The 27714-nt window shown below is 36.0% G+C and overlaps 1 protein-coding gene across 9 annotated transcripts in view; it reads right to left on the bottom strand.

Annotated features, from left to right (window-relative positions):
- The window catches only part of KCNIP4 (potassium voltage-gated channel interacting protein 4), a 1202281-nt gene that overhangs the window by 160550 nt on the left and 1014017 nt on the right, over positions 1-27714 (bottom strand). The gene's annotated exons all lie outside the window — the stretch shown is intronic.

The following is a 27714-nucleotide window of genomic DNA, read 5'->3' as shown; positions in this document are numbered from 1 at the left end:
ACCGAGGAAAAGTGATCTGTGCAGGGATAGTGGAAACCACAGGGAGAAAATGAGAATTAAATCCTAGATAAAGGATTGATTGCAGGAGGGTTAGCTGAAAACAAGGAGCTACAGCATACCCAGTGTAGTCCTCCCGCACCATCCTGGTGATGGAGCAAGGTATTAGGCTGGTGAAAATGTAACTGGTCTTGCACCAGCCTAATATGTTATTTCTGTTGTTGTTGCTAGTTTTTGAGATGGAGCTTCACTCGTTTCCCAGGCTGGAATGCAATGGTACAATCTCGGCTCACTACAAGCACCACCTTCCAGGTTCATGCGATTCTCCTGCCCCAACCTCCTGAGTCACTGAGATTACAGGTGCCCACCACCACACCCAGCTAATTTTTTTTATTTTTAGTAGAGATGGGGTTTCACCATGTTGGCCAGGTTAGTCTTGAACTCTTGACCTCAGGTGATCCACCGTCCTTGGCCTCCAAAAATGCTTGGCCTCCCAATTACAGGCATGAGTCATCATACCTGGCCTAGCCTAATATTTTAAAGAAAAGAACTAAGAATAAATTGAATGGTTGTGTTCTCTCTGGTGTATGTAGTGAGTGGCAGTATGAAGATACAACTTTTGTTCTGAGTGAAACAAGAAACATGGAAAACGCTTTATGAAAATGTAAGACACAGAGATTAGTTATTTAAGTTAATATTATGCCATTGTTTCTCACATGGGAAGAATTTCCTATATGTGTGGTGTGCAATTTAAAATTAGATCTCATAAGTGACTAGGGTAAAAATTTATGAGCCCAATAGCAGCATGCTGTTCCAGCATGCAGAATCATTATTCTTTATAGAGCTAACAAATTCCTAAAAGGCTGCGAGTAAGGATCTGAAAACCCTGCAAACTGTCCAAGGCATACAAGGAATTTCACAATGCAAAACGAAATTTAAGTGAACTGGCTTAACTCCTCTTCTTGCTTTCCTACTGTACAGCAATCCCATGTCTCTGTAGATTATTTATTTTGCACCATTATTTTGACACTTTCAAATATGACACTTTGGTCATATATTACTGCATATTTAAGCATGAAACATCAATCAGATACATTAAGAAATACATTGGTTTTGGTTCAGGACCACTCAAAGTGGGGGCAGGGTAGCCACTAAAAGACTTCAAAAGAACCTTGGTCTCCACAGTCTTTTATCTTAATCTAAACATTTCCTTTCTATTGATCCCAGGTATTTAGACAAACAACCAATTATCAATCAAAAAATGTTTAAGTTACCCTGTAGCCTGGAAGCCCCCACTTTGAGCTGTCTTGCCTTTCTGAACCACACCAATGTTTGTCTTAAATGTATTTGATTGGTGTCTCATGCCTCCCTAAAATGAATAAAACCAAGCTGCGCCCCAATCACCTTCTCAGCACATGTTCGCAGGACCTACTGAGGGTTGTGTCATGGGCCATGGTCACTCATATTTGGCTCAGAATAAACCTCTTCAAATATTTTATAGAGTTTGACTCTTTTTTACCGACAGAAATTCATGACAAACTAGCAATGCCTTTAATTGCCTGAGCTGGTAACTTGAGCAGACTGTCATCCATGCCTCCCTCCTCTGAAGGCCTCCTTGCTGCCCCACTCTATTTGATTATCAATTTTAAATTAATCGCTGCAGGTGGTGCCTGGGTCAACTCGATGGGCTCCTCTCAGTTTGTCAAAGATTTATAAAAGCAGTGTTTTAAAGAATGGTGTTTACCCACTGAGCTCATTTTCCTCTCAGTTAGATTCCTTCATTCTTGAGCCCTAAGAGTAAAAAGTGAAAGGAGAATGGAATTAACTAAATATAGAACTTTCTATATCTCTTTATGTGACTGATGTGCTATCCTTGTCTAATAGAATAACTTTATACTCATATGGTGTCATCCCAAGATGAGATTCAAGAATCCAGCGAAATATTTTATCAATGATTGATTTTTGTGGGGTGTTATTGGTTTATAATGGTAACAATGATTTAAAATTGCATACTATTTGAAACCCTAGGAAAGTTACATGGGCATCAAAACTTTCATTTAGAATCATTTATCAATTTTGCACTGAAGATTCAGAAGCCTGGAATTTTCTGAACACAGTATAATTTCCATGTTATTTCTCTTTTTAAAAAAATGGGTGCTTAAATATGCAGGAAACAACTTTATTACAGATTTTTAAATGTAATACAGAAGACCTAACTAATGCACAGCATTGAAACAACTCATCAATTTATCCTGCATCTTTGATTGGAGAGTCCTTAACAAAATGCTAATTTAATTAAGCCTTAACTGTTTTTTTCTTATACCCTGATTAGAAAATGTTCAACTAACAATATAATCTTAAATACCAATAATGTTTTAAATTTGATCAGATTTGATTTCCTTTCTGTCTAAACCAATCTATGAGGTAGAAGTTTTACTCATGTTTATCCTTGGTCATCTGAGGATGTAGCAGTAAAGAGACAGTAGTCAGAAGGTGTTTTTAGGAGGAGGAGGAGGAGGAAGAGGATGAGGCTTGGGAGTAGGAATAGGATCAAGAATAGAGTAGTTTTAGAAAAAAGTGTTTAAGAGAGGCATTTTTTTCAGCCAGATTCCAAGACATTAGATGACGTTGTTAGAACCTAAAAGGAAAAAACGCTCTGCTGGCTGAAACGACAATTTGCTTATAGAAAGTGTGTTATGTTGCTAGGGCTGCTCTAATAAAAACCACAGTCTCACAGTTCTGGAGGCTGGACATCCAAGATCAAGGTTTCAGCAGGTTTGGTTTCTTCCGAGGCCTCTCTTTTTGGCTTATAGATGACCACCTTCTCACTGTGACCTCACATGGCCTTTTCTCTGTGCCAGTGCCTCCCTGGTGTCTTTTTTTTTTTTTTTAAATAAAGAAACCAGTCCACCTGAATTAGGATTTCACCCTAATGACCTCATTTTAACGTTAATGAGTAAAATCACAACCTCACAGATTGGTTTATACTGAAAAAAATCTAATTAGAATCAAGATTTCCTGTGCAAGAATTTCATAAAATTTATAATATTATTGGTATTTCATATTATATAAGTAGTTGAACATTTTTTTCTTTTCTCTTTTTACTTTTCTTTTCAGATGGAGGCTTGCTCTGCTGCCCAGGTTGGAGTACAGTGGTGCAATCTCAGCTCACTGTGACCTGTGCCTCTTGGTTTCAAGCGATTCTCCTGCCTCACCCTCCCAAGTAGCCGGGAATACAGGCATGCACCACCATGCCTGGCTAAGTTTTGTATTTTATTTTTCTTAGTAGAGATGGAGTTTTATTATGTTGGCCAGGCTGGTCTCAAACTTCTGACCTCATGATCTGTCCGCTTCAGCCTCCCAAAGATTTGGGATTACAGGCATGAGCCACTGCGTCTGGCCTAATAGCTGAACATTTTCTAATCAAGGTGTAAGAAAAAAACAGTTATGGCTTAATTAAATTAGCATTTTGATCATCACCTCTTTAATGGCCCCATCACCAAATACAGTCACATTCTGAGGTATTGGTTTAGGACTTCAACATGAATTTTGAGGGACACAATTCTACAAGTGGATTCCTTCCCTCCCTCTCTCCCTCCCTCCCTTCCTTCCTTCCTTCCTTCCTTCCTTCCTTCCTTCCTTCCTTCCTTCCTTCCTTCCTCCCTCCCTCCCTCCCTCCTCTCTTCTCTCTTTCTCTCTTTCTCTCTTTTTCTTGTCAGGCAGCTTCCTGAACCACAGTAGGCTCAGATATTTCCAACAGGGGGATTTTAATAAATGTCTGCTGGCTCTTGATGGAGCCAACCACTATCAGCTGTGCCTAAGGGTGCTGCTCTTTAACATTGCTGCAGAGCTGCTGGCTAGTGAAATATGTTAAGGTTCTTCTGGTCATCTGAAAGTACATGTGCCCCTCCCCTATCAGTCCCTTACCCCATCTTGACTGAATTATGAAAATGCTACTGGTAGTTGCCTTTGGAATGTAGGAGTTTTCAATTTTTTATTTTACTTTTGTGTTCTTTTGCTTTCTTCACTATTTTCCCTAGAGTGCTATTTCATAGAGCATATTAGAGTATGATATTACATACAAGAAATGTATCGCCCTTGTCACTCAGTGTACCATACCTCCCCCATCATTAGACACCCAGTTAATGATGAAAATGGCTAGGTGTATCTGCCTTGCCCACTACCCCAGCATCTTGAGACTTTATAATACACACAACTTTCCAGTGCATTGCTTATGTAAGGCCACACAGAGCACAGGCTATAATCCCCCAAAGCAGTTCAATGAATGCTTCCATCAGGGAGCTTTGGGCTTACATGTTCCCCTCAGTCATTCTGTTATTTGGGACACATTAGTTTGGACATATGAAGACTCACCCATCCTAACATTATTTCTTTATGCCTGCCTCCACTATAAAGATTGAAAAAAGTAATACTTATCCATCTTCTTGTCTTCTTTCTACTCAGGACTGGTAAGGTGATACAATAAGATGCTTACCAATGTCTGTTTCTTTTTTTCATGGATGGGTGAAGGCATCTTTTGTGATAAAATGACAGTCATGACTAGTACATCCTTCCCTCTTACATGTCTGGAAAGGAGGTGTAATTGAGCCTCTGCATTTATCTTACAGTCTTAAGGGAAAAGCCAAAAGATTCTCACAGATGCCAGCACTGATATAATTGAGCCACTAAATCAATGTGAACAAAAACTTCATCCTTCTAGTCTTCTCATTAAGTGAGGACAATAAATTCCTATAGGTTTAAGCAGCCACTAGGCAGTTTTTTGATCACTGTAACCCCAAAATACTCTTAATAGATATGTTGTTCTTACTTAATACTGCCGGGATCCAGACCTGATGCATGTCTCTTTCTAATGTTTTGCTGTAATAATGATTTTCTTCATTCTGAGTTAGCCTGGAATTGTCCTACTGCCTTACTTCACTTTAGAGTAGTAAATCTAGCACCCAAAAGACTTAGTATTTTTTTTTAAAGAGGGAAGGAGTTTTTGTGTGTGATTGTGTGTGTATTACATGAAGGAAAGGAAATTTTTAATAATAATGTAAACATTTGTCAGTAGTACACAACCAAGGACAACCAAGCCTTTTCAAGCATCATTATCCAACAGATTCATCACACTGTGCCCAGCTCACCTTTTTTTTTCCTCTTCTGCCTAGCCTCTTTCAACACCACTCCAGGATGAGAAAAGTAAAACCTGGGGCTAAATCTATCAAGAATAGTGATTATAATCTAGGTTTCAGAGAAGAAATGAAGTAGAACAAGCCTAATGAAAATTTCAGAGAAAGTTTTTTAGTTCTTTTTCTCTTTCCTAAATGTTAACATCTCCCTGGTCCTTTTGTCCAGCAGTTCAGTTACTTCATGGAAGCCTCTGATTCACTAGAACCTGCAATGTCTTACCAAGGTTATCCATACCCATGTTATCACTCTGTTCCAACGTAACTATCTCCAAGAAAACTTCCCTCTTCTCAGTGTTTGGAAAGCAGTCTGATTGCATTGCACTGAAGATGAAGTTACCCTTGTTTTTGCCCTGATCCTCTAGCCCTATGCCCTTATGCCTTTTCAGTGTGACACAGCTCCTAAAGTCAGTCTTTGGACCTAGTTACTAATGAAAGCTTTTCCTCCTCCTTTAGCAGAAGAACTTGATTTTTATCCCCACATGCTAAAAAAGAGGTAACTTCACCTTTAATAATCTGGAAAACTGACACTGAAGATTTTTACCCAACAGAGAAAAAATATACTCCAGTGGAATGGATATTTCTAATGTAAGAGAAAGCTACACCAGACAGATTAAAAGTGAAACCAATTTTGTTTGTTTTAGCAGAATTGTCTGTCAATTTCTGACAGGGCTGCTCTTTACTAACAAGGAAATAACGTGCTTGGCACTGAAAATTCAAAATTACTCTTATTTGTAGAAATGACCTTATTTTATGACCAACATTACAATGTAGCAAGATGAGCATTACGAGTATTATTAAATAAGTGCCCAGTTAACTGTCATGTAAACTGTGTTTGCTTGTAACACTTTCTTGATTCATAGTATTCAGTTTTCATGGTTCACTATTTAAGAACCATGCTTACAAACTGTATCTAATACAAGGAACCCTAATAAAGTGTGAGTAGAAATAAGTTGGCTTTACTATGTCTGGTGGCTTGAGATGGGTTAAATTTATTTTCATATATTATATACAAAGGAGGGTGGGTAAATTTCTGGTAATAATTTTTGCAACTTTAGTATTTTCCGATCCCACGACTCATTTGAATAGATGAGTGCAGAGAGGTTAAATTGCATTGTTCTACACCTTCCTGACACCTTGATGACCTAGGTTGGCAGGGATTAACTAGGGTTTTATTTCCCAAGCTTTTCTCTGCTATAAGCAAATCTTCACTCATTGGATTCACACTCTACTTTAAACCCAGAAAACACATTCTGACTTTTTTTAATTTCAAGTATTTATAAACAAGTTTATAAGCTCATCAAACAGATTTTTTAATAACTCTATTATCTCCTAGGTTGCAGAAATGAGGAAACTTGAAATCATTATAGAGAAATTTTCACCTTCAAAGAATTTTCCATGTGGACACCATACTGAGATTTCTGAAGCAATGATCTGCTCACTTTTTAATCCAGCTCACAATGCATCAATGCCTCCTCAGTACTACTATGCTTAGTGATAAGGTCCTGCCTAATTTTGCCCCTTGTTCACTTTACAATTCTCTTTTTTTTTTTTTTTTTTTTGCCATATACTTCCCCAAAGTAAGGCCTTCATAATCTGGCACTAGTCTGATTAAGAAGGTAAATTATTTTACATTTCTGGGACTCTGACTAGAATTGCTCCTTCACTTATCCTTCAAGTTTTATTCTATTAACATACATGTTTTTAAAACTCAGATTTATCCAGATTTAAAAGGAAGAAGCAAAAGTTTCTTTTATCTGCAGATGACATGATCTTGCATGCAGAAAATCATGAGAGACTCACACACACAAAAATTAGAGATGAAAAAATGAACTCAGCAAGTTTTAGGATGCAAGATAAATATGCAAAAATAAATGCATGTCTATGTGCTTCTAATAAATAGTTCAAAAATGAAACTTAAACAAATTCATTTATAGGCTTGGTGCAGTGACTCATGCATGTAACATAACAACTAGGTTTTTTATATATAACAGCTAAAGCATTAGCAAGCAAGCAATCAGTCAAATAAATAAACATCATAAAAAATTAAAACTTCTGTGTTCAAAGGATACCATCAAGAAAGTGAAAAGACAACCCACAGAATGGGAGAATGTTTTTGCAAATTGTATGTCTGGTAAAAATCAAGTAACGAAAATATCTGAAAAAAAGGTTATATCTCAACAATAAAAAGACAAATAACCCAATTTTTAAAATATGAAATTTGAATAGACATTTAGCTAAAGAAGATACGCAAATGGTCATTAAGCTCCTGTAAAGATGCTCAAGATCATTAGTCATTAGGAAAATTCAAATCAAAACCACAAGAGACCATTTTAGCCTCATGGGTAAGGCTATAATGAAAAGGGAGGACAATAATTTGTGTGGGTAAAGATGTGAAGATAGTGGAATTCTCATTACTGCTGGTGAGAATGGAAAATGGCACAGCCTCTCTTGAAAACATTTTGGGAGTTACTAAAATGTTAAACATAGAGTTACCATATGACCCTGACATTTCAATCCCAGGTTTATCCTGAAGAACAGTGAAAATACATGTCGCCACCAAAACTTGTCACAAATGTTCGTAGCAGCATCATTCACAGTAGCAAAAGTGGAAACAACCACAATGTTAAATTCATTAACTGATACATGAATAAACAAAAGGTGGTATTTTCTGCCAAAAAAAATAATGAGTACTGGTATGTGCTGCAACAGAGATGGATCTTGGAAACAATATACTTAAAAAAAAAAAAAAAAAGGAGCGCGACACAAAACGTCACATATTTTGGAATTCCATTTATACAAGGTGTCCGGGTTAGGAAAATTCATAAAGATAGAATGTTGATGAGTGTCAGCCAGGAACTGAGGGAAAGAGGGAATGGTGAGTGACTGCTAACAGGAATGGGGTTTCTTTTTGGGGTGATAAAAACGTTCTAGAATTATCTAGTGGTAATGACTGCATAACCTTGTGACTATACTAAAAAACATTTGATTGTATATTTTAAAATGGTAAAATTTATATTATGTGAATTATATCTCGATTTAGAAAGAGATTTAGCTTATATACTAGGTTCTCTGTGCAAACTTTCCTCACTTCTAAGGTCAGTCCTAGCACTTCTCCAATTACACTACTGCAGCTCACAGTTCTAGGCAATTTAGTGTAGTGGTTAAGAAGCTGGATAGAATGCCTTCCTTACATTTCTCTCCAGCTGAACAACTGTGAGCAAATTATTTAATCTCATTGGGCCTCAGTTCTCTCATGTGTAAAATGGTGATAATAATATACCTCACTCACAGGGATGTTTTGAAAATTATCTGAATCAATATTGCAAAGCAATTGAAACAGCACCAGGTATTCAATAAGTACTTAATAAATGTACTGTTACCATTAAAGCAATTGTTATCTCTATGATTATTATTATTGCTATAAACATTCCCCTAAAATTTATATGTTAAAATCCTAACCCCAAGGTGATGGTATTAGGAGGTAGGGACATTGGTAGGTGATTAGGTCATGAGGATGGAGTCCTCATGAATGTGATTAGCGCTCTCATGAATGCGATTAGTGCTCTCATGAATGCGATTAGTGCTCTCATAAAAGAGACTCCAGAGAGCTCCTGCATCCCTTCAGCATGTGAAGACACATCGAGAAAATGGTCCTCATTAGACACCCCCCAATTAAGTTCCTTAATGTGGGGCTTCCCAGCTTTCAGAACTGTGGGGAATAAATTTCTGTTGTTTATAAGCCACCCAGTTTATGATATTTTGTTATAAAGCAGCCCACACTAAAACAATTAGAATTATTATTTGGTATGACTCCCTAGCATTGTATCCTACTGTCTATCACTATAGGCACTTAGATATCGTTGCTTCTGAATGGCTGGTCCCAGGGTCTAATTGAAGTCACTTGCACCTCTTCAGGCTCAGCAACCCAACTATAGTCTGGTAATGATACCTTTGGCCAAACAGTATAGAAATAAACAAGATAGTGGGTTCAGATCCTACCAAGGATTTGAATGCTGATTCGTTGAAAATATACCAAGAATGTTGCAATCTGCTTCTTCTATAATGCATTTGCTCAAATGACCACAGAAGGAAGGAAACTTGCCTTTGCTCTAGAGTCTTTGGAAATTAACAGGAAGTTCTGAGACACAACAGTTCTGTGAAAAGGCTTAGATTTTTTGGATGCCTGAATGAATGTATACACATCCTTGCAGTAAAAGAGACTAAGAAGAAAAAAAACTCTATCGTTGCTTGTGTTCCCTATCCTGAAGGTTTCTCTCTCCAAAAGACTGTTTTCCTCATCAGTTTATAATCTTCCAGCATGACATATATTTTTCAAAGTGCCAACAAATGCTGTTTATTCTCTACATGAACATTTCTCTTATGTACCCCAGAAAATAAAATATTATACTCAAATGAGTTCAGCTTCTTGTCCTATATGCCAGCCTTGACAACTGAGCCATAAGCAATGCTTTTTGAAGTTCACCCTCACAACTACTCAGCGGGAGTGCAAAGCAAGATGAGGAAGTGGCTCATTACTTTTTAGGGAGGATGAACTCCAGAAAGAAAATTAAAACCACAAAAATATTTTCCTTTGGTGACATATATTCAGACTTAGCAAAAGTAACTAAAAGATATTTTTTTGATTTGGGTAGCTTTACAAGCAGTCTATTGAAATATTTCAATTAATACAACATATTAATTTTGTTCTGCAAAATAAAGAAAATGCCTATATAGCCTCTAGACTTTTCCATAATGACAATCTACTAACATTAGCTTCAAGCCATTCTAGAGCATCTGAATTTCTTCTTTCTTCAATAAAGGGTTTGATATTGTCTAATGTTAAACAAGGAAGAAAATACATATACATATATATATATACACACACATAATAAATGAAACAATACTATTTGATCTACTAGCCAGTGAAGAAGTAAATATTTTATGATTATAGATACAGTATTTGGCACAGACTTATCATTGACAAACAGCACTCTAATTTTATCTTCTTTACACAGACAAATGATAAAGAGCATCCCCTCAGTTTAACATTGCAAACAGTCCATGTGATTAAATGTTTCTTTAATGCCAGAAAACAAAAGCAAACAGACAAAAAAGATCCTGGAGCACACTGAAGTTGGAAGGCCTTTTCAAACTGAATTTTTACCTCCTCTTTTTCATTGTTTTCCCACATGGCTGGAAAAGGGGAAGAAATTTTATAATGTCCCAAAATATATATTTTGGAGTTGATTCCTGAAGCAGACAGTTTCAGAGAAAAAAAATGAATGAGTTCAATTTTCCATGTTCCCCTACCTTCTAAAGTCCTTCAATTAACACATGTTCCCTTACCTCCTAAAGTCCTTCAATTAATACAACATGTTCCCCTACCTCCTAAAGTCCTTCAATTAATACAACATGTTCCCCTACCTCCTAAAGTCCTTCAATTAATACAACATGTTCCCCTACCTCCTAAAGTCCTTCAATTAATACAACATGTTCCCTTACCTCCTAAAGTCCTTCAATTAATACAACATGTTCCCCTACCTCCTAAAGTCCTTCAATTAATACAACATGTTCCCCTACCTCCTAAAGTCCTTCAATTAATACAACATGTTCCCCTACCTCCTAAAGTCCTTCAATTAATACAACATGTTCCCCTACCTCCTAAAGTCCTTCAATTAATACAACATGTTCCCCTACCTCCTAAAGTCCTTCAATTAATACAACATGTTCCCCTACCTCCTAAAGTCCTTCAATTAATACAACATGTTCCCCTACCTCCTAAAGTCCTTCAATTAATACAACATGTTCCCCTTTCCCCTACCTCCTAAAGTCCTTCAGGTTGCCTTGTGGTCATCCCACAATCATCTCTGTCTACCTCTGCTCAGAATCTCCTCTCTTATAAAATGTTCCCTAACTCTCTGGCAAGTCTATTATTTCTGCCCAAAGAGCTCTCTTCTCTGACCTCCACCCGCATTTCCTGCCCATGTAACCTCAGAGTGGCTTTTTAGAAGTGTTTACCTCTTCCTAGCTGTCATAGTACACTTGCCTCATCCTGTAAAATAGTGGTGATGTTGCATATTTTTCTCATGAGATTTTTTTACTAGATTTACACACTAATAGAAAATATATGTATGGTCTCTGTGTGCAATCTAGGAGAAAAAAAAATAGTACCATTATGAAATAGAGGAGTGAAACAGTGGGAAGGGAAAATAAATGTCATGAACACATGAGTTCAAGAGATTTTAATTGGTAGCCCTTAGCATCCACTCAAAAAATCAGAAAAAATAATACTTATAATCACAGCATGTTCTAGATACAGCCTCTGTTAGCTAAATAGAAATCTAGTTTAAAATTGCAAAAATCTTTTTCCCTCCCCGAGGCAAAGTTTTGCTCACAGAAAGCATGGCTGTTCAGCTATAAATGCAATTTGTTTTGAGTCTTAACTCTCTTGCAGCAACAGTTAAGCCAAACCCCATAATGGAGGAACATTTTCCTAATAGCCTCTGATATGATTAGCTTCTCCAATGTCCTAAACTAAACTGTTTTAGCTTAATCCCAGTTAACTTAATTGTGGTCGCATTCATTTTATTTTTCATTATCTCCCTTCCCTCCCCCCTCCTCCTTTCCCTTTGCTTTTATTTTTTTCCTTTTTTTGGTTCTCCCACCATTGACCATCTTATGTTTATGATTTATATTTTTTGAATGACTCTTGCTTTAACTCTTTTCCCTAGAGGGGTCATATATGGAGTTATTGAAATTTCTCTCATTGTTTTAGGAAATGTCTATCAAGCACCTCCATGCTAAACTGCTTTACCCTAAAATTGGATGGTGAGGAGCACCAGAGGTGGTCCTGCCCTCAGGAAGCTTATGGCCTAGTAGAAGTGGGTACCTCATTCAGATTAATGATTCTATAACCTCAAATGAGACTATGTCTTGAAAGAAAATAAATAGGGTTTTCAAGAAAGGATTTTTAAAAAAATGGTTATGAGACTAAATGTTTCTTTAACATTTAATGAAAAAGACACTGGAAAAAGATCTAAAGCACAGTCTAAGATGACATCTCATGATATCTCAGGACTGAATAGGTTATTCTTGAAAAAAAATCTGGCCCGGTGCATGGTTCATGTAATCCCAGCACTTTGGGAGGCTAAGGTGGACAGATCACGAGAGGTCAGAAGATAGAGACCATCCTGGCCAACATGGTGAAACCCCGTCTCTACTAAAAATACAAAAATTAGCTGGGCATGGTGGTGTGTGCCTGTAGTCCCAGCTACTAAGGAGGCTGAGGCAGGGAAATCACTTGAACCTGGAAGGTGAAGTTTGCCATGAGCCAAGATCGTGCCACTGCACTCCAGCCTGGGTGACAGAGTGAAACTCCATCTCAAAAAAGCAAAAAAAAAAAAAAAAGAAAAAAGAAAAACAAATCTGATTAAATCCCACCTATTACAATCTAACAATCTAACCCCTTCAGTGGCATCCATTGCCCTTATGAGAACTATCATAAATGCTGCTTGTTGGTAAAGGTTCTCTTACACCAGTCCCTCATTCATTTACTTGCTGGTGTCTTCAGCATTCCTTCAATGTATTAGACACTTTGTCTATCTCCTGATATAGGCATTGCAGCTGCTCTTACTTCTCTCTGGAATGATCTGCTCCCAAATTGTTGAGCAGCCAGTTCCTCTTTTTATTTGTCTCTGCTCCTTCAGGAGGCCTTCCTTAGACACCCTTTTAGGACTCTATTGCTTCCTCCTACCCGGAAATCATTCTTTATATCACAATGTCCTGGCTTGTTTTTTTCTTCATAGCACTATATTGTATCTAAAAGTACACTTTTCCTTTGTTTATTTGCTAATTTAGACTCTTTCTTCTACCGCAATTTAAGGTCCAAGAGAGAGAGTACTTGGTCTGTCTCATGTATCACTCAACTCAACACCTGAAACAGCATCTCATAATGAATAAGTGAATAAAAAAACAAAGACCTCTCCTTCAGTCATATCCAGTTAAATGACCCAGACATTTAAAATATTGTGTGATTTGGTCTCAGAACACTTGATTTATTTTAATGAACATTATTGAGTGTCTATCATATACTAAACACTATGCCAAACCCTAGTGCTGAGAAGATTTGGCAGGAAAGTTAGTTTGGTGAGACAGGCAACCTCATAAATAGTTTAAAACATTTTAATAGAGATGAATGTCAGGTCCTATTGAATTTTCCATGCATTCAACCATATACTCTTAAACAAGGAGAACAGTCACCAGGAAGTCATTACCTCTCTATCTCTGGAGATTCATCTCTAAAAACTGGGTAAAATGACAGTTAAGTAAAATTATATTATAAAATTTATTTTCAAGTAAAAAGACATAATCAAAAGTTTGGAAAATGAAAAGCTTTATTCCTCTGCAAGGTATATGCATGAAGTGTGTCACAGAGAGTAATGAGAGATGAAGGTGAAAACATATTCTCTGACCCTATTGTGAAATCTTTTATTTGCTAGACCTACAGTCTAGATCTTAGCTGCTAGCAGTGAGGAACTCCTGAAGATTTTAAAGAGAGTCAAGCTGGGCTCAGACATGTGGGTTTTACAATGCTCACTATGGTAACATTTAAGATATCTCGTAGTGTCCAAGACAGATGGGATAGAGGAAGAGATATGAGTTGCTAGAGTTCTCAGAATGCACATATTATAAGTTAAGTTGTGCCTCCCCCAACTTCTTAAAAATTCAAATGTTGAATTCCTACCTCCCACTAGTTGAAATTGTGACCTTATTCGAAGATACGTCTCTACCGAGGTGATGAAGTAAAAAGGAGGTCCTTCGGTTGAGTCTTAATCTTACGTGACTGGCGTCCTTGTAAAAAGGGAGATATTTAGGCAAAGAAGAATGCATCTAGGGAAGCTGATATGAAGAAACACAGAGAGAAGACAGCCTGGAACAGACCCTTCCCTCCCAGTCCTCATAAGGAGCCAACTCTGCTATCATCTTGATCTTGTACACCAAATTTCTAGAACTGCAAGCCAACACATTTCTGGTTTTTCAGCTACCTAGTCTGTGGTACTTTACAGTCTCGGCACACTAATATGTCTTGAATAAGCATTAGTGAGGGCCTGTAATAGAATAAGACAGAAGAGAAGGCAACGAGGAAGCAGGTGTGCAAGAGACTTGTAGATTCTAAAAATGTGGAATGGTCCACTGGAGAGAGTAGAGTTCTAAAATCAGGTAAGCTGAGATTTGAATCCTGGAAGTGATACTTTCGTGATACATGACTTAGAGATATCTAATCTCTCTGAGTCTGTTTTTCAACCAGAATAATGCCTACTTTATAGGTGTGTTGAGAAAATTTGAGCTAGTATTTAGAAAATACCCAGCACAGTGCTTAGGACCTAGGAGGTGTTAAATAATACTGTTGATGTTGCTAATGATGGTGCGAACAGTATTTTTAAAAATTATTATTTGAGAGTTATCAGGAAGTTCTGAAAAGTTAGAGAGAAGAACTCAATACTGAACACCAATATTTCAGCTACTTCAGCGACACAAAGAATATTCCTGGGGGGATGTTTGTTTGCATGAAGGATACTGGCATTCATATGAAATCACTGCAAATATGTTGTGACAATAATTCTAAATGTTAATTTTTCTACAGCCTCAAGAAATGAGGAAAGTGTCATAGCCATTCTCTTCTATGTACCCAACAGAGAGACATTTCTGTCAGAATGTGCTGACATTTGTTTCTTTGGGTGTCTGCTTTCCAAGACCATAATAGTTTTGGTCTCTTACTCCTAAGTACCCAGCATAATACACATAGTAGTGAGATCCCAGACATATATTATAGCTGTATAAAAAATGTATTAAAGTAGAATTCCGTCTTTGCCTTCTATTAGGCAAAAGAAAACTCTCGATGATCTGTGAAGAAATTTGGCATTTCTCTGCTAAACAGAATACCTCCCTGAATTCAGACGATCTTCTATTAACCAGAAACATTGCCCACCAAATGGAGAAAGTGTGATTCTTCTGTGAAAATCTCTTCTAGTCAGCTAGTGAACAACACACTGAGTAAAACCCAATACATGACAAGTATGTAGAAGAGATCGCCACATTGCAGACCTGCTGTTTTAATGTGTCCAACTTGACCTTCCCCCAGGATTGGAGCTAATTTTCACATGACATATCTCTAACTTTTTGCAGGTAAGGCCTTTTCATTTGAATATTCCTCCTTTCCAAGAAAAGTCTTGGGCGTTATTAAAAGCCAAAGTACTGAAACTTGTCTGGTGGGATTTTTCTTTGTGAATTATTTACACTGGGATGAGTGATTCAAAATCAATAAGTTGCAGAGTTGAAAGGAATGTGAAACAAGCTCATCTTTGCTGTTTCCTCCAGACGGGACTACTCTGCTAAACTGTCAAACAGATGAAGTGCTAATCTTACAGAAGCTTTCTCTGCAAAAGGTTCTAGGGCTTCACAACCTCTCCACTGGGAAGCTATTCAACATCTTCTGTTTTGCACTCCAGGTCCGTATTCCTCTTTATTTTAAGTATAGAGGAAGAACTCTTCACATACTTGATAATAATTGGTTTCTCTGATATTAAAAGAAGTCATGGCTACTAGACATAGTAGTGGATCCAAATCTAGATGATGTGGATTAATGTCAAACTAGGCATATCCTTTTTCTTTTTTCTCTTTTAATACTTTTATGGGATTTTAATTTTATTTCCGCTGAGAAGATGACAAGTACTCCATAATCATGAACTCCCCATGGTTCTCCTTGCTCTTCCTAGTCTCTCAACACATATTTATGAAATTCCTACTGGATTCCAGATGCCATGCTAGGTACTGGGATTTGTCAGTAAACAAGACAACCATATTTTTTATCTTCCTGGTGCCTAGAGCAAGAGTGGTCTCACTCTGCCCTCTTCTCTTTTCCTCTCCTCCCTCTGGAATCCATTATGGGTTTAGAAATGGAAGAGGTGGTCTATTACCCAGGAATGCACTTTACATCAAAATCAGGGACTGTATAACTAAGTCCAGTTTCAATCAAAAAATCCACAGAGTAGAGAGTTAGGAAAACCAAATCTGTGAGCAAAAACATTAATGGCAAGTAGGCCAACTGTAAATACGATATAATCTGGGTGTAGGTATTGTAGACTAAAGCTCCCTTTTGCTAAGGTGCTAACATACCAAAGGGGCCTTTAGGTAAGGCATCCAGGTATAAAGGTCCAATGGTAAGAATAACCTATTTGCTTTTCACCTTTCTTCTTTTCTCTTTGACATAAAATGATCCAGAAAGTTAGAGTGATTAGAATTATTAGCAGGGCTGATGTGAGAGGAAAATATCATAACAGTTATAAACATAACAATAACAAGTATATCATGTTTTACAACTTGGTGTTCATTATTCAATGTGTTGCAGTGGAAAGGAGTCAAGCAGACCTGAGCTTCGATCTAGGACTTTGGCCCTTGAAGAGCAAAGGCTCTGGAGTTCTCATTTGCATTCCAGGTTCCTGTTACTGAACCAGGAGCATTGAAAGGCATTTAATGAATGCATGTGAATGATGGATGACTCCTTGCTCTGCCACCTTTAAGCAGTTTGACAGTGGAAGAGTTCTTTCTCTTTTCTTACTCTCACTTTTTCTACATTAAAAACATAGAAAGATACATATGTATGTTTTAATATTGTTTGGGGGGTCAAATGAGAAAGTACCTGGTACATGGAAGATGCTCAATAAATGTATTTCTTTAAAGCTTTATTATTATCTCTGACTCCATTCACTTACCCCAAACCTTAGTGGAACCGACCTCAGAAACCCAATTTTTGGGTAACATGTAGCGCTATATTGGTAGTTAGAATCCTCTTCATTTTCTGGGTCTTGCTTTGAAGTCTGAAGAGGAACTGCTCTCTACTTAATTTCAACTATGGAAATGTTTATTGAAAGGCTCTAGGCCATTTGAAATGAGAGAAGTATAAAAAATTTAAATTACAGTATTATTACACCATTCTTAAGTAATTTGTTCAGAATGTAATTTTCATATATTGAAATTTATAATATCAAATTATATGCAATTAGATGCAATTTGCAAGAGATATGAGGGAGAAATCTATTTGAATTTTCTATTTTGCCGAAGTTAGTTTTAAAACCATTCATTTCACAAGATTCTTTAATTCTTGCAAGCTAAATGACATACTGAACAATTTCTGGACAGTCCTAAAGATATGGACTAGGAAAAAGTTAATTGTCACTGTATATCTGTGCTAAGATTTTGAAATGATTAAAATTTGTCCAATAATATTAATGATCATTGTAAAGTGCAGTACTTCTCATCTTGAAGGGCTTTCATTTCCATCATTATGCAACTCAGACATATTATGAACATTCTGCAAGGGGAGCATAACAGCACAGGCTCAAAATCATGAAAAGGTGGTATTTGTAGAACCACATGAAGTTTAAGGTAGCTGGGGCAAAAGATACATAGTGGGCAGAGGCAGGGATGCAGACTGGAATTATGTCTGATCATGTTTTTATGAGTCACGCACGGTACATGGAGGAGCCAAGTGATCCCTGTGGACAATGGAGAGTGACTGAGAATGACAATGATCCATTGGCATTTTTAAAAAGATCAGCTTTGCCACAGAATAGAGGAGGAATTTGAGCAAGAAAGACCTGGAGACAGGAATACTAAAGAAGGGGTTGTTTCTATAGTCCAGTTAAGAATTGACGAACTGAACAAAAATGTAGTGGTGATGGAAAAAATAGCAAGATACCTGATTCAAGAGGTGTTCTTCAGGCAAAATTGACAGGATTGAAGATAGAGAATTCAGAGTTAACACCAATGTTGAAAAGCTTGTAATATAGGGTTGATGAGAATGCAGTGAGAGCATGGAGAGTGAGAAGTAGAGGGTTACTTCGGCTGCTATTTGCAATTTTGAATCAAAAGAGATACACTATGGATTAATGATGAGAATTATTAAAATGTTTTTAAAATTTCACAGTACTTTCAGATATATTTTCTGGTTGGAGCCACAGAATAACTCTTTTAAAAAGTCGGTATATAGATATGAAAGGCTCAGAGAAGTCGAGTCAGTTGGATAAGTTCACATGGTATTAATTGTAAAATTCTGTGTTTATTATGTCATGTTACTTTTTATTAAACAAAATCAGTGAAATAAAGCTATATGTAGAAATAAAGCTATTTCAAATTTGAACATTTATGAAATATCTGCTGTGGATGCTTAATATCCATTATTTAATTACGAAAAACTGTGATTGCACTTAAATTCAGTTGCTAATGCATAATATCCTTTTTTGTGTGTATGGTTCTGCATAGAACATTTTATCCTTTTGAAATAAAAGCAATAATGAATAAGCTTTGTTGAATTTCTAAAAACAACTATTGATATGTCTATGTGGGTGATATTAACAAGTTGAATATTAATAAATATCTCCATTATGTTTATCATGAGGCTATTATATGCTAGATTTATAACATCCATAACTATAATAATTAAACTTATGATGAAAAGATTTTAGATCTCAATTAAAATATGCAAATACATACATAATTGCTCAAATTTATTTCAGATGATATGAGCAAAAATAAATGACAAAAGAAGCATCAGTTAAATAACAGCAGACTTGAATGCAGGAGACCCATATTCCAAGCCCAGCTTTGCAACTGTTATCAGTTTTAGGACCTTGGTAACTGTGATGGTTAACTTTATACATCAACTTGATTGACCTAGGAGATGCTCAGATAGCTAGTCAGACATTCGTTCTGGGTATGTCTGTGAGGGTGTTAACCGGAAAAGATTAGCATTTATATCAGTAGACTGAGTAGAGAAGATCATCCTCACTAACGTAAGTGGGCATCATCCAATGCATTGAGGGCCTGAATAGAACAAAAAGGTGGTGGAAAGGCAAATTGTCTCTTTCTTTGGAGCTGTGATATCAATTTTCTCTTGCTCCTAGATATTGGAGCATCTGGTTCATGGACCTTCAGAGTAGGAGTGATTATACTACTGGCTATCCTGGTATGCCAGCTTGCAGATGGCAAATGGTGGAACTTCTAGACCTCATAATAGTGTGTGTATGTATGTATGTATCTATCTTCTCCCCCCCACCTCTCTCTCTCTCTCTCTCTCTTTCTCTCTCTTTCTCTCTGTCTTCCTCTCTATATTCTATTGGTTCTATTTCTGTGGAGAACCCTGATTAATACAGTAAATAAATTTACTTAATGTCTCTGAACTTCAATTCCTTTATCTGGAAAATGAGAGCATGAAAATTAAATAACAAATACAGAAAAGTTCTTAGAAATTATAATGTATTCTATAAGTATAAAATAGAGAATGGCCAACCAAGAAAACTACTTGGAAATATTTATTGCAAGATGCCTACAGTGTAAGATATAGAATTCTTTAAAGCATTAAATGCTTTTAAAAAATATTGTTTATAGAATTTCTTTTTCACGTTATGTTTTTCTGGTATACAAAATATCCCCCAGCTATCTCCAAAAACCTTATAAAAATATAATATATTACAGTTTGTAGTTAAATATGTGAGAATGTGGGGTGCGTGTGTGTGAGACAACAGAGTAAAAAAGGATTTTTTTCTTTTTTTTCGATTATGAACTTGCTCAGTAATTTCCAAAGGAGTGATTTTTCAAAAGACTAGAGCAGTGCCACCAAAATCAGAAAATAGTTCTTTAAGGTCATCTTATTTAAGGCCAAGAATCATTTACATGTAGAAATCCTGGTGTGTTTGCTGAAAATTTATCTTTGTTTTACAGTAACAAGTTGTATTTTTATTTTTCCATTTTCTTATGAGAAAATACTTTAACTCACACATGGCACTGAGCTAATACCATAAGCAGACTAGCTACGTGATGACATTTGAAACAAATTTAAAATTGACATAATGAACTCAATTACTGTGTCAGCTTGTAAATTTTCACCCATTCCTACAATTTTCTTGTTATTTTTTTTCTGTCTTGAGAATGAAATATCTGTAGTGGATACTGAATCATCAATATCTTCTGCCAGGACTCTATGTAGTTTCTTCATGAACTCAGTAACATAGATGCATCACAAAAAAGCTCACTGATACATAGTTCATAATTTGTAACAGTTATTCTAAGATAGCTTCAGTGTGGCACAGTCTCAGAATGGTATTTTGAATGAAGCAAAAGATTACATACTAGAGAACTACTAATGTATAAGTTAGCACTAGTTTCTACCTTTCCATACACTATGGTGACTTAAGCAAATATGCATTTATTCCTGAAGAACAATAAATTCAGATGTAGGGGTCCAATTTAAGCCTTTTTGTTTGTCATGTTAAACTGTGACTTACTTTCTCATGATCAAAAATGGCTACTATATCTTTAGGGGAAGAAAAGAGCATAAAGAGAAGCAATGTCTGACTCACTCCATTTCAACATTGCATTAAAACTTTTTTTTTTAAAGTTGAGTGGACTCCAGTTATACTCCAATATATTCAATATATTTGTGATGACTGATTATGTACTCAATTACATGCCATATACTCAAGATCAAAGATTTACTCCATATTCTTCATTATTTAGCTCTCAGCCGATAGTGAGAGCATGATATGTGATTTATTCTTTTCTCATTTTAGGTTTGAAGTCATTCAGGCTCTGGGATATATTAAGATGACTGATACATTGTAATTAATTTTCAGTATGTGTGGTTTGAATTTCTGGGACATTGAATGCTAACCACTTGTCTTGAAGCTTTTGCACTTGGAGCCAAATTACTTTGATCGGATTGAGAGCATGAAACAGTCCACATTATATTTTATTATTTCTAGGCCATTGCTTCAGTGTGAGAAATCCACATGCCATTCTTACTACCAGAAATGCCAGGTATCAGTAATGCCAAGAATGGAAATCCTCCTAAGGGTCATACCAAGTCGAAGCACAATCTTTGTGTCAGATAAACTTTGGGATGCCCATGATTTGTTCCAAATATTAGTGTATGTGTTCATGTAGTCAGAGAATCTTCCAGTTTCATTCCCCTTTATACATTTTTAATAGGGTCTATTTCAATATATTGTGATATAAAAGTTTTCTCTTTGCCTTCTTTTTAACCTGTATCCTATGGCCTAGCACAAGCCTGGAACATAGTCAAAAATAAATGTTGAATGCATGAATGACTTTGGGCCAGTTTCTAAGTATCTATATACCATAATTTCCTCATTAGTAAGCATATATGTGAAAATGCTTAGCAATTTGGGATAGCAAACTGCATGAACTTGGGATTAGAAAGAAATCAGTTTGTGTCCCAGATCAACAATTTATCATCTTGTAGAAACTTCAAAATTAACTTTTAAATAAACGTATGCATTCATTTATTAATTTAACTCCATGGCATGGACTGTTCTAGACACTGGAAACACCTAAGTGGAAAAAAGTTTTTCTAGTAACTCATAGTTTAGTGTAAGAGACAAAGATCAGTACATGATAAATGCTCTATTTCTTTACCTTCAGGTAGGTTAGTAATGCCTGCTTCCCAGCTTTGTATGGACTCAGTCAATAGGAATCCATGCCTACTATGCCTTAAAATACTCAAAAAGCACTTTTGAAATGTTAAAATGATTTGCTAAATTATTTTAACATCTTTTTGAAATATTAAAATGTAAAAATGGTTTGAATCACTATTTTCTCATGAAACAGAGCTAGTACCATGCTAGATGTATAAGAGAGAGGCTAATTTATTATATGCAAAGGGTACCTATGTTGGGAGTTTCAAATACCAGTTCAGTGATTCACTCTGAGAATTCACAAGTCATATCCTTGGTTATTGACAGAGACATCTGAACCAGAGCAACTCCATCTTAAATAGGAACTGGGTAAAATAAGGCTGAAACCTACTGGGCTGCATTTCCAGATGACTAGGGCATTTGAAGTCACAGGATAAGATTGGAGGTTGGCACAAGATACAGGTCATAAAGACCTCGAAGATCAAACAGGTTGCAGTGAAGAAGCCCCCTAAAACCCACCAAAACCAAGATGGCTACAAGAATGACCTGGGTAATCCTCACTGCTACACTCCCACCAGTGCCATGACAGTTTACAAATGCCAAGTACCCTATACTTTCGAAAAAGGGGAGGCATGAATAATCCACCCCTTGTTTAGCATATTCAAGAAATAAACATAAAAATGGGCAACCAGCAGCCCTCAGGGGCTGCTCTGTCTATAGAGTAGCCATTTATTTATTTATTTATTTATTTATTTATTTATTTATTTATTTATTTATTTATTTATTTATTGAGACAGAGTTTCGCTCTTGTTACCCAGGCTGGAGTGCAATGGCGCGATCTCGGCTCACCACAACCTCCACCCCCTGGGTTCAGGCAATTCTCCTGCCTCAGCCTCCTGAGTAGCTGGGATTACAGGCACGCATCACCACGCCCAGCTAATTTTTTGTATTTTTAGTAGAGACGGGGTTTCACCACATTGACCAGGATGGTCTCAATCTCTTAACCTCGTGATCCACCCGCCTCGGCCTCCCAAAGTGCTGGGATTACAGGCTTGAGCCACCATGTCTGGCCTAGAGTAGCCTTTCTTTTATTTCTCTACTTTCTTAATGAACTTGCTTTCACTTGACTCTATGGACTTGCATTGAATTCTTTCTTAAGCATGATCCAAGAACCCTCTCTTGGAGTCTGGATCGGGACCGCTTTCCGGTAATACTATGACTTATTACATAGCTATAATTTATTATTACATGGCAAGAGAGCACAAAACGTATCAGTAAAGGAAAAAGGCACATGGGGCAAAGTCCAGAGGAAACAGGTACAGACTTGCAATAACTCTCTGAGTGGAGTCACATACGACTCACTTAATTCTACTAGCAACAAGTTGTTGCAACCTTGAAATGTTGTTCCTGATAAAAGCTCATTAGAGACTCAGTGCCCAAAGTTATTTTCTGGGACTGGTCAGGTAGAGGCTCTCTGGCCAAGATTTCAGACTCCCAGCAGGAAATCAGGTATTCGGTATAAATTATATTTTTTATACAAACATATTTTTTATGCACAGCAAATTACTCTTATCAGACAGCAAATAAAGTGAATCCTCCTGAAATCCAGGTTCCCAGATGCCAGACACAGGTCAATCTTGCAAGCTGGTCTTTCTGTTTAGGAGTTTCAGGCCTGCTCTGTTAATGCTTTTCTACATAATGCCTAAGGGCATTTGATTGAGAAAGACACCTGGCCTAAGTCTTTGCAAAGCTTGCTGAAGGAAAGTGTGACAGGTGAGAAGTGCAGAGATTAAGGCAGAAATAGAAAGCAACTCTTTATCCCCTTCCCTTTTCTGGGCAAAAACAGGTGAGAGATTGGACAATACATAGATTAACTATGTCATCTGCTTGCCTGCCTTTCTGATTTTGCTGCTTATCAGATTATTCATCAGAGAGAGAACAGAGGTGATTTTAAAACTCCTGTGCATTGCAAAGACAACTTCAGCTGCATTTCTGAAAAGGCTGTTTATATTGTGTTTCTGTGCTTTACATGTACTGGAGCTTGCAATTCAAAATCAACCACTGCAGAACTCTTTGGTAAAGCGAGAAATCCATTTAAAGGGTTCACTTCTTAAGTCATTCATCCTGTAAGGTCAGAATTTAATGTTTTGAGATTCTTTAAAGTAAGGCACACTTGTAGGGCACTAGAACTTTTCACAGCTGAGTTTCCACAAGAATCACTCCAACATACAGAACTGGCTGGACATTACTGAATTTAGAAAAGTTTCTCTTGGATTTTTTGTTACCATTTGGTATTTGTGCTTTCAACTTAGTTTCTCTTCCTCAAATAATTTAGGTTTTGGACACTGGATATAACTGCATAGCCAAAAATAAATTCTGACAGCTCTCTAAACAAAGCAAGAAATTATAAAAACAGCAATTAGTATCATGAAATCTTACTGTAGTCTTTTATCTTTCTTTGAGATGGAGTCTTGCTCTGTTGCCCAGCCTGGAGTGCAGTGGCGTGACCTTGGCTCACTGCAACCTCCGCTTCCTGGGTTCAAGTGATTCTTCTGCCTCAGCCTCCCAAGAAGCTGGGACTACAGGCACACGCCACCATGCCCGGCCACTATTTGTATTTTTAGCAGGGATGGGGTTTCACCATATTGCCCAGGCTGGTCTCCAACGAGGCTGATCCATCAACCTCAGCTTCCCAAAGTGCTGGGATTATAGGGGTGAGTCATAGCACCCAACCTTTATTATAGTTTTCTGTAGATATTCTTGCTGGTTTTATTTTAGGAATGTGGCTAGATGGCCTTTATCTGAGAAAGTGAGTGATTATTTTATGGAGTGGCAAAAGAAAACCAAGTGTGTGGGAATAAAATACTTAAATTGCAGTTTTCTTTGCAGCTATAGTTGTGCATGCAGCTGCTAGGACTACAATATTTAGAATTCAAGGATATTTATCTCTACCTTAAAATATGTTGAAAATCATAATGGTATCATTTTCAGTTCTTTAAATGTGATAATAGTTGATCAAAAGTAAAAAAATATTTTCTTGATTCATCATTAATCCTTTCATGGAGTAGCTTTACCACCCAAATATAAAAAAAAAAGGCAAAAAGTTTTTTTTCTTGCAAGAATTTTAAATTCTGGAGGAAGATTTAAGGCTGAATTCTAACTATTCATTTTTAATATGTCTTTAAGTTAAAATATGTGTGGGGTTTAGTCACAATGTCCTTAAACTGTTATGTTGTATACAACTGAATAGTAACACTGTCATCATAAATGCTACATTTATCTAGATTTTTAAAAGGGTATTTTTAGAGCTAGACAAAACAATGCAACAGCATCTACCCAAAACTATTTTTGCCTAAGCACTGTTATATTAAAATGCCTATGGTTTCTAGGGCTTGTTAATCCTGAAGTCATGATTTATTTCTAGGGGACTAATTTATTCAATTCTAGGAGGAATGATAGAAAGAAATTAAAATAAAAGCTAATTACTTTATGGGTATGTGCCTGTGTGTAACTGGACACAAAGAACAATTATAGGCATAAAATGTTCAAATAAATGCATTTTTTCAGAGTATGAAAAAAATATATGGCATTTTAATAAAACCTATAAAACTAGCTATAATCTATAAATTAAATTATCCTTATTGGAACTATTCACTGATCATCTAAACTGACCAATATAAATTTTCTAAGATATTTTCCTTTTTTTTTTGTATTTTATTCTTCCTGTCCTACCTTGATTAACCAAGATATGAAACTAGAAATCAGTAACGTGGGGAATCTTGGAAAATCCGCAAATACATGGAAATTAAACACATGCTCCTGAATGACCAATAAGTTAAAGAAAAACTCAAAAGGGAAGTTAAAAAAGATTTTGAAACAAAAGACAACACACTATATTAAAACCTATGGGACGCAGAAAAAGAAGTTCTAAAAGTTTATAACGATAAAAGCCTACATTAAAAAAGAAGGTAGATTCCAAACAAACAGCCTAACATTATGCCTCAAGAAACTAAAAAAAGCAGAGCAAACTAAACCGAAAGTTAGTGGAAAAAAGAAAATAATAAAGACCAGAACAAAATAAAGGGGAACAGAAAAACCATTTAAAAACAGTAAAACCAAGAATTAGTTGTGTGGATAGGTAAAGAAAATTCAGAAACTCTTAGCTACCTAATAAAAAAGACTCAAATAAATAAAATAATAAATAAAAGTAGAAATATTGCAATAGATACTTCAGACATAAAAATGATTATAAGGGGCTATTATAAACAATTATGTGCAATATTTAATCAGAAAGAAACAGAAAGCTTGAACAGACCAATACAAATTAAGAGATTGAAATATGAATTTAAAACCTTGCAACAAAGAAAAGCCCAGGACCATATGGCTTCATGAATGAATTCTACTAAACATTCAAAAGAGAAGTATTACCAAATTCTTCCAACAAACGGAAGTAGAAGAAATATCTGCAAACACATTTTACAAGGCAAGCATCACTTTGATACTGACACCAGAAAAAAGGAAACTATAGGCCAATATCCCTGATCAACATTGATGGAGAAATTCTCAATAAAATATTAGCAAACAAAATTGAACATCACATCATAAAGATTATACTCATGACCAAGTGGGATTTATCCCCAGCATGCAAGGTTGTTTTAACATACACAAATAAAACAATATAATACATCACATTAACAGAATGAAAGATAAAAAATACATGATAATCTCAATTGACACAGAAACAGCACTTGACGAAGTTCAATATACTTTCCTGATACTAAGTCTTAACAGTTTAGGTATAGAAAGGAAGTTTCTCCACATAATAAAGTAGAGGTGATTTATGAAAAATCCACAGCTAATGTCATAATCAATGAAAAACAATTAAAACTTTTCCACTAAGATCCAGTGCCAAGCAGGAATGCCCACTTTTGCCACTTCTATTTCACATAATACTTGAACTACTAGCAAGAGAAATTAGACAAAAGAAAGAAAGAAATAGCATTTAAGTCAGAAAGAGGTAAAAGTAAAATTATCTCTACTTGAAGATCATATAATCCCTTATGTAGAAAGCCCTAAATATTCCACAAAAAACTGACAGAATAAATTAATTCATTAAACTTGCAGGATACAAAATCAACTACAAAAATCAGTAGTATTCTTATACACTAATAACAGCCTAACTGAAAAAGAAATTTAAAAAAATTCTATTTATGAAAGCATAAAAAAATAGTTAGAAATAAATTTAACCAAAAAGTTGAAAGATTTGTATACTAATAACTATAAACCATTGATGAAAAAGTTGAAGAAGACACAACTAAATGGAATGATATTCTGTGTTCATGAATTTAAAAATTTAATATTGTTAAAGTGTCTGTACTACCTAAAGCAATATACACATTTAATGCAAATTCTATCAAAATTTCAAGGATATTCTTCACAGAAATTGAAAAGAAAATTCTTAAAATTTATATGGAACCACAAACACATAAAAACAGAATAGGTAAAGGGACAATGAGAAAGGAAAACAAAGCTTTCTAAATTAAAATTATATTACAAAGCTATAGTAATCAAAACAGTATGAAAATTGCATAAAAACAAAAATGTGGACCAATGGAAGAGAATGGAGAGCCAGAAACTGTTAACTAATTTTCAACAAGGATACCAAAAGGACACATTGAGGTAAAGTTAGCTTCTTCAATAAATTTTTCTGGGAAAATTAGATTACAACATGCAGAAGAATGAAATTGGACCCTTATCTTGCAACTTATACAAAATTGAACTCAAAATAGGTAGGAGACCTAAATGTAAGATGTAAAACCATAAAATTCCTAGATAAGAATATGGGGGGAAATTCCTTAATACTGGCCTTGGAGATAATTTTTGGATATCACACCAAAAGCTTAGGCTATACAATCAAAAATAAATAAATGGGACTACATCAAACTAAAAAGTGTCTGCACAGTAAAGGAAACGATCAACAGAATAAAAAGGTAACCTATGGACTGGGAAATACATTTTCATAGGAAATATCTCAT

This window comes from Callithrix jacchus, chromosome 3 (assembly GCF_049354715.1).
Source record: "Callithrix jacchus isolate 240 chromosome 3, calJac240_pri, whole genome shotgun sequence".
In the NCBI taxonomy this organism is placed as follows: Eukaryota; Metazoa; Chordata; class Mammalia; order Primates; family Cebidae; genus Callithrix; species Callithrix jacchus.
Note: the sequence above shows the minus strand (reverse complement) of the source record. Positions and strands in the feature narration are given on the sequence as shown.